At 45.7% G+C, this 11,395-nt stretch overlaps 1 protein-coding gene across 6 annotated transcripts in view; it reads left to right on the forward strand.

Annotated features, from left to right (window-relative positions):
• Positions 1 to 11,395, forward strand: part of ZNF407 (zinc finger protein 407) — a 462,207-nt gene that overhangs the window by 237,712 nt on the left and 213,100 nt on the right. The window lies entirely within an intron of this gene.

Here is an 11,395-nt window from a genome sequence, read left to right on the forward strand (position 1 = left end):
TTTCTTTAAATGGCTGAGAAAAGAATTGTGCTGAATAGAATAACTATTTCTGTCTGTGTATCTTTTTTGTAACTTAAGGTTTTGCCTAGAGGGGTTCTCTATGTTTTTGAATCTAATTACCCTGTAAGATATCTACCATCCTGATTTTACAGGGGGGATTTCTTTATTTCTGTTTACTTCTATTTTCTATTAAAAGTCTTCTTGTAAAAAACTGAATGCTTTTTCATTGTTCTCAGATCCAAGGGTTTGGGTCTGTGGTCACCTATGCAAATTGGTGAGGCTTTTTATCCAACATTTCCCAGGAAAGGGGGGGTGCAAGTGTTGGGAGGATTGTTCATTGTTCTTAAGATCCAAGGGTCTGGGTCTGTAGTCACCTAGGCAAATTGGTGAGGCTTTTTACCAAACCTTGTCCAGGAAGTGGGGTGCAGGGTTTTGGGAAGTATTTTGGGGGGAAAGACGCGTCCAAACAGCTCTTCCCCAGTAACCAGTATTAGTTTGGTGGTGGTAGCGGCCATTCCAAGGACCACGGGTGGAATACTTTGTACCTTGGGGAAGTTTTGACCTAAGCTGGTAAAGATAAGCTTAGGAGGTTTTTCATGCAGGTCCCCACATCTGTACCCTAGAGTTCAGAGTAGGGGAGGAACCTTGACATGGTGGCATAGTGGTGGGATTAACCTGAAATCATTTTGAGATCCAGTTGAGATTTTTTGAACTAGAAATACAGATTTTAAAAAGGAATTTTTTTTTCCTGTGGCTTTGAAGCAGCTTTGAAACTGAAAGCAGCTTGGGTTTTCCCTGCTTTGTGGCCAAGCAGAGACAAAAGGGGATTATCTTTGTGAATTGCAGGTTTTCTTTGCCTGGAGGCAGGGTACTTAACTCCTGCAGGGAAATTCACAGTCTTCCAACCCAGAGTTTTTTTTTTTTTCTTTTCTTCCAAAAAGTAAATAGGGGGGGTGTGCTCTACCCATTTGCCTGGAGACAAAAGTGGCAGGGTGTTTTTTTTAGGATTTTGATTTTTTTGTTTTACAAGGAGCACAGGTTTGAAAGGGAATTTTTTTTTCTTTGGGCTGGGTAAGCAGGTTTCCAAGTAGTTGGAGGTTTTTTGCTTTAATTTGGGCCCAGAGCAGAGACAAGGGAATTGTCTTTTTCTGTAGGCTGACAATCACTATCAGAGAATAGGTATTCTATTCCAGCACAGCAAAATTTTACAGCCAAGTTTTGTTTGTTTATTTCTAAACCTCGGGTGTAAAGTTAGTTAAAAACAGAGAGGTTAGAATGGCAAAATCCGCGGCTCGACTACAGCTCGAATTAGCCAAATTTCAGGCTGAGGAAAGACAAAGGGAACATGAAAGACAGATAGAACTCATGCAGCTGAAGAAGGAACAAGAAAGGGAGGCAGAACAACACCAAGCGGCTGCTCACAGGAGAGCTATGGAAGCGAGGGACAAAGAACTGGAGGAGAAGGAAAAAGAGAGGAAGTATGTGGAGGAGATGGAGAAGATAAAGGCTCAGCAGAATATCCCAACAAACCCTAGTAATCCTTCTCCAAGTACCACTTCCCATCCCAGAAAGTTCCCCACCTACAAGGCAGGCGATGATACTGAGGCCTTCCTAGAAAACTTCGAAAGGGCCTGCCTTGGGTACAACATCTCTACTGACCAATACATGGTAGAGCTGAGGCCGCAGCTCAGTGGACCCTTAGCTGAGGTGGCAGCTGAAATGCCTAAAGAACACATGAACAAGTATGAACTGTTTAAATCCAAGGCGAGAGTCAGAATGGGGATAACACCCGAGCAGTCTCGTCGGAGGTTCAGAGCCCTAAGGTGGAAACCAGACATGTCATTTACCCGACATGCCTACCACATTGTGAAACATTGGGATGCCTGGATATCAGGAGCAAGTGTTGAATCTCCAGTAAATTTGCCCTTCCTAATGCAAATGGAACAATTCTTAGAGGGTGTTCCTGAGGAAATAGAAAGATACATCCTAGATGGGAAACCCAAAACTGTAATCGAGGCAGGAGAGATTGGAGCCAGATGGGTGGAGGTGGCAGAGAAGAAGAAAACTGGTCGCAGTTGGAGCGGAGACCAGAAGGGACCACCCCAGACCACACCCTATTACCGGGGGCCGCCCAAGGCCCCACCTACCTCCCAAAGAACCCTCCAGACCCCTTATCGTCCTGCCACCCCGTTCTCCAGCAACCCTCCTCGCCCCAGTGACCCGTCAGCTGGACGATGTTTTAAATGTAACGAGCTGGGGCATGTAAAGGCCAACTGCCCCAAGAACCCCAACAGATTACAGTTCATTGCACCGGAATCACACCAGAGGTCCACAGGCCCAGATACTTCCCAGATACCCTTGGAGCGGAGGGAAACTGTGAGTGTGGGCGGGAAGAAGGTCACCGCGCGGAGGGACACCGGAGCACAAGTGTCAGCTATCCATGCTTCCTTAGTGGACCCCAATTTAATCAACCCAGAGATCCAAGTGACGATTCAACCCTTCAAGTCCAACTCTTTCAATTTGCCTACAGCCAAGTTGCCTGTCCAGTACAAGGGCTGGTCAGGAATGTGGACTTTTGCAGTCTATGATGATTATCCCATCCCCATGCTGTTGGGGGAAGACTTGGCCAATCATGTGAAGCAGGCCAAGAGGGTGGGAACGGTCACCCGCAGCCAGGCTAAACAAGCCGTGAGGCCTAGCTCTGTTCCGGAAACTGCTATCAGGACCCAGTCAGAGGTGATGGACCTGGACCTTAGGCCAATGTCTGCAACAGCAGTAGTGGATCCAGTCCCAGAGACCCAGACGGAACCAGTCCCAGAACCGGAACCAGCCGAACAACCAACACCAGACCCTGTGTCAGCACTGAATCCAGTACTTGCAACCTCAACACCAGAGGGCCCCACTGAACCTGAACTGGCAGCAGCCGATAACCCTACACAAGAGGCTCAGCCGGAGCCTGAATCCCAACATAGTGCACCAGCGGAGAGCGGTTCACAGTCAACAGAAACAGCTCCATCCCCTATATTGCTTCCAGAGGGACCAAGCCTAGGTCCACAATCCAATGAGGGACTGATGTCTCCAGCATCAAGGGAACAGTTCCAGACCGAACAGGAAGCAGATGAAAGCCTCCAGAGAGCTTGGACGGCGGCACGGAGCAACCCACCGCCTCTCAGCTCTTCTAATCGATCCAGGTTTGTTGTAGAAAGAGGACTTTTATACAAGGAAACTCTTTCTGGTGGACACCAGGAAGACTGGCATCCTCAGAGACAGTTGGTAGTTCCAACTAAATACCGGGCCAAGCTCTTGAGCTTAGCCCATGATCACCCTAGTGGCCATGCTGGGGTGAACAGGACCAAAGACCGTTTGGGGGGATCATTCCACTGGGAGGGAATGGGCAAGGATGTTTCTACCTATGTCCAGTCTTGTGAGGTGTGCCAAAGAGTGGGAAAACCCCAAGACCAGGTCAAAGCCCCTCTCCAGCCACTCCCCATCATTGAAGTTCCATTTCAACGAGTAGCTGTGGATATTCTGGGTCCTTTTCCGAAAAAGACACCCAGAGGAAAGCAGTACATACTGACTTTCATGGATTTTGCCACCCGATGGCCGGAAGCAGTAGCTCTAAGCAACACCAGGGCTAAAAGTGTGTGCCAGGCACTAGCAGACATTTTTGCCAGGGTAGGTTGGCCCTCCGACATCCTCACAGATGCAGGGACTAATTTCCTGGCAGGAACTATGAAAAACCTTTGGGAAGCTCATGGGGTAAATCACTTGGTTGCCACTCCTTACCACCATCAAACAAATGGCATGGTGGAGAAGTTTAATGGAACTTTGGGGGCCATGATACGTAAATTTGTAAATGAGCACTCCAATGATTGGGACCTAGTGTTGCAGCAGTTGCTCTTTGCCTACAGAGCTGTACCACATCCCAGTTTAGGGTTTTCCCCATTTGAACTTGTATATGGCCGTGAGGTTAAGGGGCCATTGCAGTTGGTGAAGCAGCAATGGGAGGGATTTACACCTTCTCCAGGAACTAACATTCTGGACTTTATAACCAACCTACAAAACACCCTCCGAACCTCTTTAGCCCTTGCTAGAGAAAACTTACAGGATGCTCAAAAAGAGCAAAAAGCCTGGTATGATAAACATGCCAGAGAGCGTTCCTTCAAAGTAGGAGACCAGGTCATGGTCTTAAAGGCGCTCCAGGCCCATAAAATGGAAGCATCGTGGGAAGGGCCATTCATGGTCCAGGAGCGCCTGGGAGCTGTTAATTATCTCATAGCATTCCCCACCTCCAACCGAAAGCCTAAGGTGTACCATATTAATTCTCTAAAGCCCTTTTATTCCAGAGAATTAAAGGTTTGTCAGTTTACAGCCCAGGGAGAAGATGATGCTGAGTGGCCTGAAGGTGTCTACTACGAAGGGAAATGTGCTGGTGGTGTGGAAGAGGTGAACCTCTCCATGACCCTTGGGCGTATGCAGCGACAGCAGATCCAGGAGCTGTGCACTAGCTACGCTCCAACGTTCTCAGCCACCCCAGGACTGACTGAACGGGCATACCACTCCATTGACACAGGTAATGCTCACCCAATTAGGGTCCAACCTTACCGGGTGTCTCCTCAAGCTAAAACTGCTATAGAATGGGAGATCCAGGATATGTTACAGATGGGTGTAATCCGCCCCTCTGAAAGTGCATGGGCATCTCCAGTGGTTCTAGTTCCCAAACCAGATGGGGAAATACGTTTTTGCGTGGACTACCGTAAGCTAAATGCTGTAACTCGCCCAGACAACTATCCAATGCCACGCACAGATGAACTGTTAGAGAAACTGGGACGGGCCCAGTTCATCTCTACCTTGGACTTAACAAAGGGGTACTGGCAGGTACCGCTAGATGAATCTGCCAAGGAAAGGTCAGCCTTCATCACACATCTCGGGCTGTATGAATTTAATGTACTCCCTTTCGGGCTGCGAAATGCACCCGCCACTTTCCAAAGACTTGTAGATGGTCTCCTAGCGGGATTAGGAGAATATGCAGTCGCCTACCTTGACGATGTGGCCATATTTTCGGATTCCTGGGCAGACCACCTGGAACATCTACAAAAAGTCCTTGAGCGCATAAGGGAGGCAGGACTAACTGTTAAGGCCAAGAAGTGTCAAATAGGCCTAAACAGAGTGACTTACCTTGGACACCAGGTGGGTCAAGGAACTATCAGCCCCCTACAGGCCAAAGTGGATGCTATCCAAAAGTGGCCTGTCCCAAAGTCAAAGAAACAGGTTCAATCCTTCTTAGGCTTGGCCGGTTATTACAGACGATTTGTACCGCACTACAGCCAAATGTCTGCCCCACTGACAGACCTAACCAAAAAGAAACAGCCAAATGCTGTTCAGTGGACCGGAAAGTGTCAGAAGGCCTTTAACAAGCTTAAAGCGACACTCATGTCTGACCCTGTACTAAGGGCCCCAGACTTTGACAAACCGTTCCTAGTAACCACAGATGCATCCGAGCGTGGTGTGGGAGCAGTTTTAATGCAAAAAGGACCTGATCAAGAATTCCACCCTGTAGTGTTTCTCAGCAAAAAACTGTCTGAGAGGGAAAGCAACTGGTCAGTCACTGAAAAAGAATGTTATGCCATTGTCTACGCTCTGGAAAAGCTACGCCCATATGTTTGGGGACGGCGTTTCCACCTGCAAACCGACCATGCTGCACTAAAATGGCTTCACACCGTCAAAGAAACTAACAAAAAACTTCTTCGGTGGAGTTTAGCTCTCCAAGATTTTGATTTCGACATCCAACACATCTCAGGAGTTTCTAACAAAGTGGCTGATGCACTCTCCCGTGAAAGTTTCCCAGAATCAACTGGTTAAAATCGTCCTTAAGATGTGGAAAATATTGTTAGTCTTTATGTACTTGGTAGTATATTTAGAGATGCATGTGTCTTATTAACTCTGTTTTTCCTAGAGCTCCAGGAAGAAATCCCAGCCAGTGTTTCACCCTAGCTGAGATTTGGGGGGCGTGTCATAAATATAAGGGGAAGGGTAAACCCCTTTGAAATTCCTCCTGGCCAGGGGAAAGCTCCTCTCACCTGTAAAGGGGTTAAGAAGCTAAAGGTAACCTCGCTGGCACCTGACCAAAATGACCAATGAGGAGACAAGATACTTTCAAAAGCTGGGAGGAGGGAGAGAAACAAAGGGTCTGTGTCTGTCTGTATGCTGCTTTTGCCAGGGACAGAACAGGAATGGAGTCTTAGAACTTTTAGTAAGTAATCTAGCTAGGTATGTGTTAGATTATGATTTCTTTAAATGGCTGAGAAAAGAATTGTGCTGAATAGAATAACTATTTCTGTCTGTGTATCTTTTTTGTAACTTAAGGTTTTGCCTAGAGGGGTTCTCTATGTTTTTGAATCTAATTACCCTGTAAGATATCTACCATCCTGATTTTACAGGGGGGATTTCTTTATTTCTGTTTACTTCTATTTTCTATTAAAAGTCTTCTTGTAAAAAACTGAATGCTTTTTCATTGTTCTCAGATCCAAGGGTTTGGGTCTGTGGTCACCTATGCAAATTGGTGAGGCTTTTTATCCAACATTTCCCAGGAAAGGGGGGGTGCAAGTGTTGGGAGGATTGTTCATTGTTCTTAAGATCCAAGGGTCTGGGTCTGTAGTCACCTAGGCAAATTGGTGAGGCTTTTTACCAAACCTTGTCCAGGAAGTGGGGTGCAGGGTTTTGGGAAGTATTTTGGGGGGAAAGACGCGTCCAAACAGCTCTTCCCCAGTAACCAGTATTAGTTTGGTGGTGGTAGCGGCCATTCCAAGGACCACGGGTGGAATACTTTGTACCTTGGGGAAGTTTTGACCTAAGCTGGTAAAGATAAGCTTAGGAGGTTTTTCATGCAGGTCCCCACATCTGTACCCTAGAGTTCAGAGTGGGGGAGGAACCTTGACAACAAGTATGTCAGACAACAAATATAAGGGTTGGTGTGGGTCCGCTGCTCAATGGAGAAAGTGAACTGGTAACAGAAAATGATAAGAAGGTGGAGCTGCCCAATGCCTACTTTCCTTCAGTTTTCATACAAAAAAAAAAAAATGTGACCGGACGATTAGTGAAGCTATCATAGACAACAAAGGGGAAGGAATGCAGATGAAGATAAGTAAAGAAGATGTCAAAGATCTTCTGACTAATTTTAATGAATTCAAGTAAGCAGGACCTGATGCTGTTCACCCCAAGGTGCTGAAGGAATTAGCTAAAGAAATCTTGGAGGCACTAGCAATAATATTTGCAAATTCATGGATGACAGGTGAAGTCCCAGGAGACTGGAGAAGGCTACCATAGTGCCCATCTTGAAAAAAGAGGAGCCAAGGAACTATAGACCAGCGAGCCTGACCTCAATACCTGGGAACTTACTAGAGCAATGTATAAAACATTCAATTTGAAAATACCTGGAGGATGAAGGGGTGATCACTAGCAGCCAGGTAATGGCATAGAGAGTACACTTATAAAGTTTGTGGATGATACCAAGCAGGGAGGGGTTGCAAGTGCTTTGGAGGATAGGATTAAAATTCAATATGATCTGGACAAACTGGAGAAATGGTCTGAAGTAAGTAGGATGAAATTCAATGAGGACAAATGCAAAGTACTCCACTTAGGAAGGAACCATCAATTGCACACATACAAAATGGGAAGTGATTGTAGGAAGTAGTACTGCAGAAAGGGATCTGGGGAGTGTTGTAAACAAGACAGAAGTAATTCTTCAATCTACTCCATGCTGATTAGGCCTCAACTGGAGTATTGTATCCAGTTGTGGGTGCCACATTTTAAGAAAGATGTAGACAGATTGGAGAAAGTCCAGAGAAGAACAACAAAAATGATTAAAGATCTAGAAAATATGACCTATGAGGGAAGATTGAAAAAATTGGGTTTGTTTAATCTGGAGAAAAGAAGACTGAGAGGGGACATGATAACAGTTTTCAAGTATATAAAAGGTTGTTACAAGAAGGAGGAAGAAAAATTGTGCTCTTTAACCTCTGAGGAGAGGACAAGAAGCAATGGGCTGAATTGCAGCAAGGGCAGTTTAGGTTGGACATCGGGAAAAACTTCCTACCTGTCAGGGTAGTTAAGCACTGGAATAAATTGTCTAGGGAAGTTATGGAATGTACATCTCTGGAGATTTTTTAAGAGCAGGTTTGATAAACACATGTCAGGGGTGGTCTAATACTTAGTCCTACCATGAATGCAGGGGACTGAACTAGATGACCTCTTGAGGTGTCTTCCAGTCCTATGATTCTATGTGATGCTGTTGCAAAAAAGCAAATGCAATTTTGGGTTGCATTAACAGAGGCATAGCACACAAGTCACGGGAGGCGATAGTACCGTTCTACTCGGCGCTTGTTAGGCCTCCACTAGAGTACTCTGTCCAATTTTGGTCACTGCTGTAAAGAAAGGTTGTAGAGAAACTGGAAAGGATCCAGAGGTGAGCAACAAAGATGATCAGAGGGATGGAATGCAAGTCATATGACCAAAGGCTGAATTAACTGAGTATGTTTAATTTGGAAAAGAGGAGATTAAGAAGGGACATGATAGTGGTCTTCAAATACTTGAAAAACAGCCGTAGAAAGATGGAGAAAAATTGTTCTCTTGCCACAGAGGGCAGGATGAAAGGCAATGGGTTCAAACTACAGCATTGCAGGTTTAGATTAAATCTGAGGAAAAACTTCCTAACTGTAAGAAAGTAAGACAATGGAACAAAGTGACTAGGGAAGTCATGGAATAGTCTTCCCTGGAGGTTTTAAAAAAGAGACTGGATAACCATCTGTCTTTCAGCTTTATTTGCTTTCTCCAAACCTAGGGGCTGTCAGCAGCCATGTGACTGCTCTAACAAGCACATATTTGTAACAGCCCCTCTCCCCCCATAGTTGATACACTGGTTGGAATTGTGGAACCCCTGTGAACTCTGCCCCTTCTGCCTACAAAACAGCCTTTATTTGGACAGTGGTATAGAGGTCACATGAAGATTTACATTTGCAAGGGAAATCCCAATTGCTTTCCTGACAGCTTACAGCAACTGCCCAGTTCCTTTACACTGAGGGAGTGGCTAGGGCTGGAGTGGGAGGAAAGAATCTGACTCACCATCTGTCCACTGGGGTATAAAACTAATGTCTTCACCAATTGTGGTCTATAGAAATTTCAGGGCACTTCTTATATGACTCTTGGCTTAGCCCAAATAGGAATTAGCCAATGAGGTTAGTGTAAAAACATTCTGGTTACACCAAGTTTTTAGTTGATTTAAGTTTCAGAGTGGTAGCCGTGTTAGTCTGTATCAGCAAAAACAACAAGGAGTCCTTCTGGCACCTTAGAGACTAACAAATTTATTTGGGCATAAGCTTTCATGGACTAAAACCCACTTCATCAGATGCATGGAGTGGAAAATATAGTAAGCAGGTATAAATACACAGCACATGAAAAGATGGGAGTTGCCTTACCAAGTGGGGGGTCAGTGCTAACAAGCCAATTCAGTTAAGTGGAAGTGGGCTATTCTCAACAGCTGACAAAAAGGGAGTGAATACAAAGGGAGGAAAAATCATTTTTGTAGTGGTAATGAGGCCAGTGTAATCAAAGTGGCCAATTTCAAACAGTTGACAAGAAGGTGGGGGAAATTAGTTTTTGTAGTGACCCATCTTTATTCAGGCCTAATTTGATAGTGTCCAATTTGCAAATTAATTCCAGTTCTGCAGTTTCTCATTGGAGTCTGTTTTTGAAGTTTTTTTATTGAAGAATTGCCACTTTTAAGTCTGTTATTGCGTGTCCAGGGAGATTGAAGTGTTCTCCTACTGGTTTTTGAATGCTATAAATCTTGATGTCTGATTTGTGTCCATTTATTCTTTTGCGTAGAGATTGTCCAGTTTGGCCAATGTACATGGCAGAGGGGCATTGCTGGCGCATGATGGCATATATCACATTGGTAGATGTGCAGGGGAACGAACCCCTAATGGTGTGGCTGATGTGGTTAAGTCCTATGATGGTATCCCTTGAACAGATATGCAGACAGACTTGGCAACGGGGTCTGTTGCAGAAATTGGTGCCTGGGTTAGTGTTTTTGTTGTGTGGTGTGTAGTTGCTGGTGAGTATTTGCTTCAGGTTGGGGGGCTGTCTGTAAGCGAGGACTGGCCTGTCCCCCAAGGTCTGTGAGAGTGGGGGATTGTCCTTCAGGATAGGTTGTAGATCCTTGATGATCCACTGGCGAGATTTTAGTTGGGGGCTGTAGGTGATGGCTAGTGGCATTCTGTTACTTTCTTCGTTGGACCTGTCTTGTAGTAGGTGACTTCTGGGTACTCTTCTGGCTCTGTCAATCTGTTCTTCAACTTGGTGAAGTGAAGAAACAGATTGACAGAGCCAGAATCCAGAATCTTAGGCCCAATAAATTTGTTAGTCTCTAAGGTGCCACAAGGACTGCTCATTGTTTTAGTTGATTTAAGTCACTCTAAAATAACTGAGGTCCCATGCCATGATGAGGAATTCTTCTCTTCCATCCTTGGCTGATCCTGTCCATTTAGCAGTTGGAATTCAAATGAGCCACTTGTTACACAGCCACTTTTCTGACTAATAGGAAAGGTGTTTGGTTGCTATATATGGGAATTTAGAGTTGCTAAATTAGCCACAGGATAGAATCCATGGTGTTAATAGTTGATACTAACAGGTCCTGTACTGAAGAATTGAAAGTGCAACTCATACTCCACATCAAGATCAATATGCATGAAAGTCAATCAGACATAATATACTGTGTCTTTTGCTTCTTCAGCTGAAACAACAAAAGTTCACATAAAATGGTGACCAAGACCAAGTACTTGCCTGCACTTTGGTTATGTATTTCTCCATAAATAGGGCTATCACCGCGGGGGGGCGGCGGGGATGGGGACGCTGTGTGTCGAGTTGGGCCACTCCAGTTGGCCCAATGTGGGGTTGGTACACCCCGTCACCCAATCATGAGGATTCCCTGATGGATCTGGCAATTTCAATGACGGGGGCTCAGGACCCCTGCTGGAGACCCAGCAATCACTTAGTCTGTGCCTCCCAGGGCATTGGCTAGAGCAGGCAATAGCAGTTGCAGAGCTCTGATCCTCTAGGGATGATAGAGAAAACAGTCAATCTGCAATACCTGGCTGGGGCAGAGCAAAGCAAGCAGTCTATGGCCCCTAAGCCTTCTGGTTGGGGCCGGCTATAACAGCTGGGCAACTCTGACCCTCTGGACAGGGCAGAGCGAGCCCTCAGTTTGGTCTTCTGCAGCATCGTCCGGGTCCATGGTTTCCACTGCTTGGAGAGTTGCAGTCTCTGCAGGAGTCTGTAGCATACATCTTTCCTCCTCCTCAGCCAGCCCAGACTGAGCGGGGCTATCTCCTTTTATCTG

Source organism: Eretmochelys imbricata, chromosome 2 (assembly GCF_965152235.1).
Source record: "Eretmochelys imbricata isolate rEreImb1 chromosome 2, rEreImb1.hap1, whole genome shotgun sequence".
Lineage (NCBI taxonomy): Eukaryota > Metazoa > Chordata > Testudines > Cheloniidae > Eretmochelys > Eretmochelys imbricata.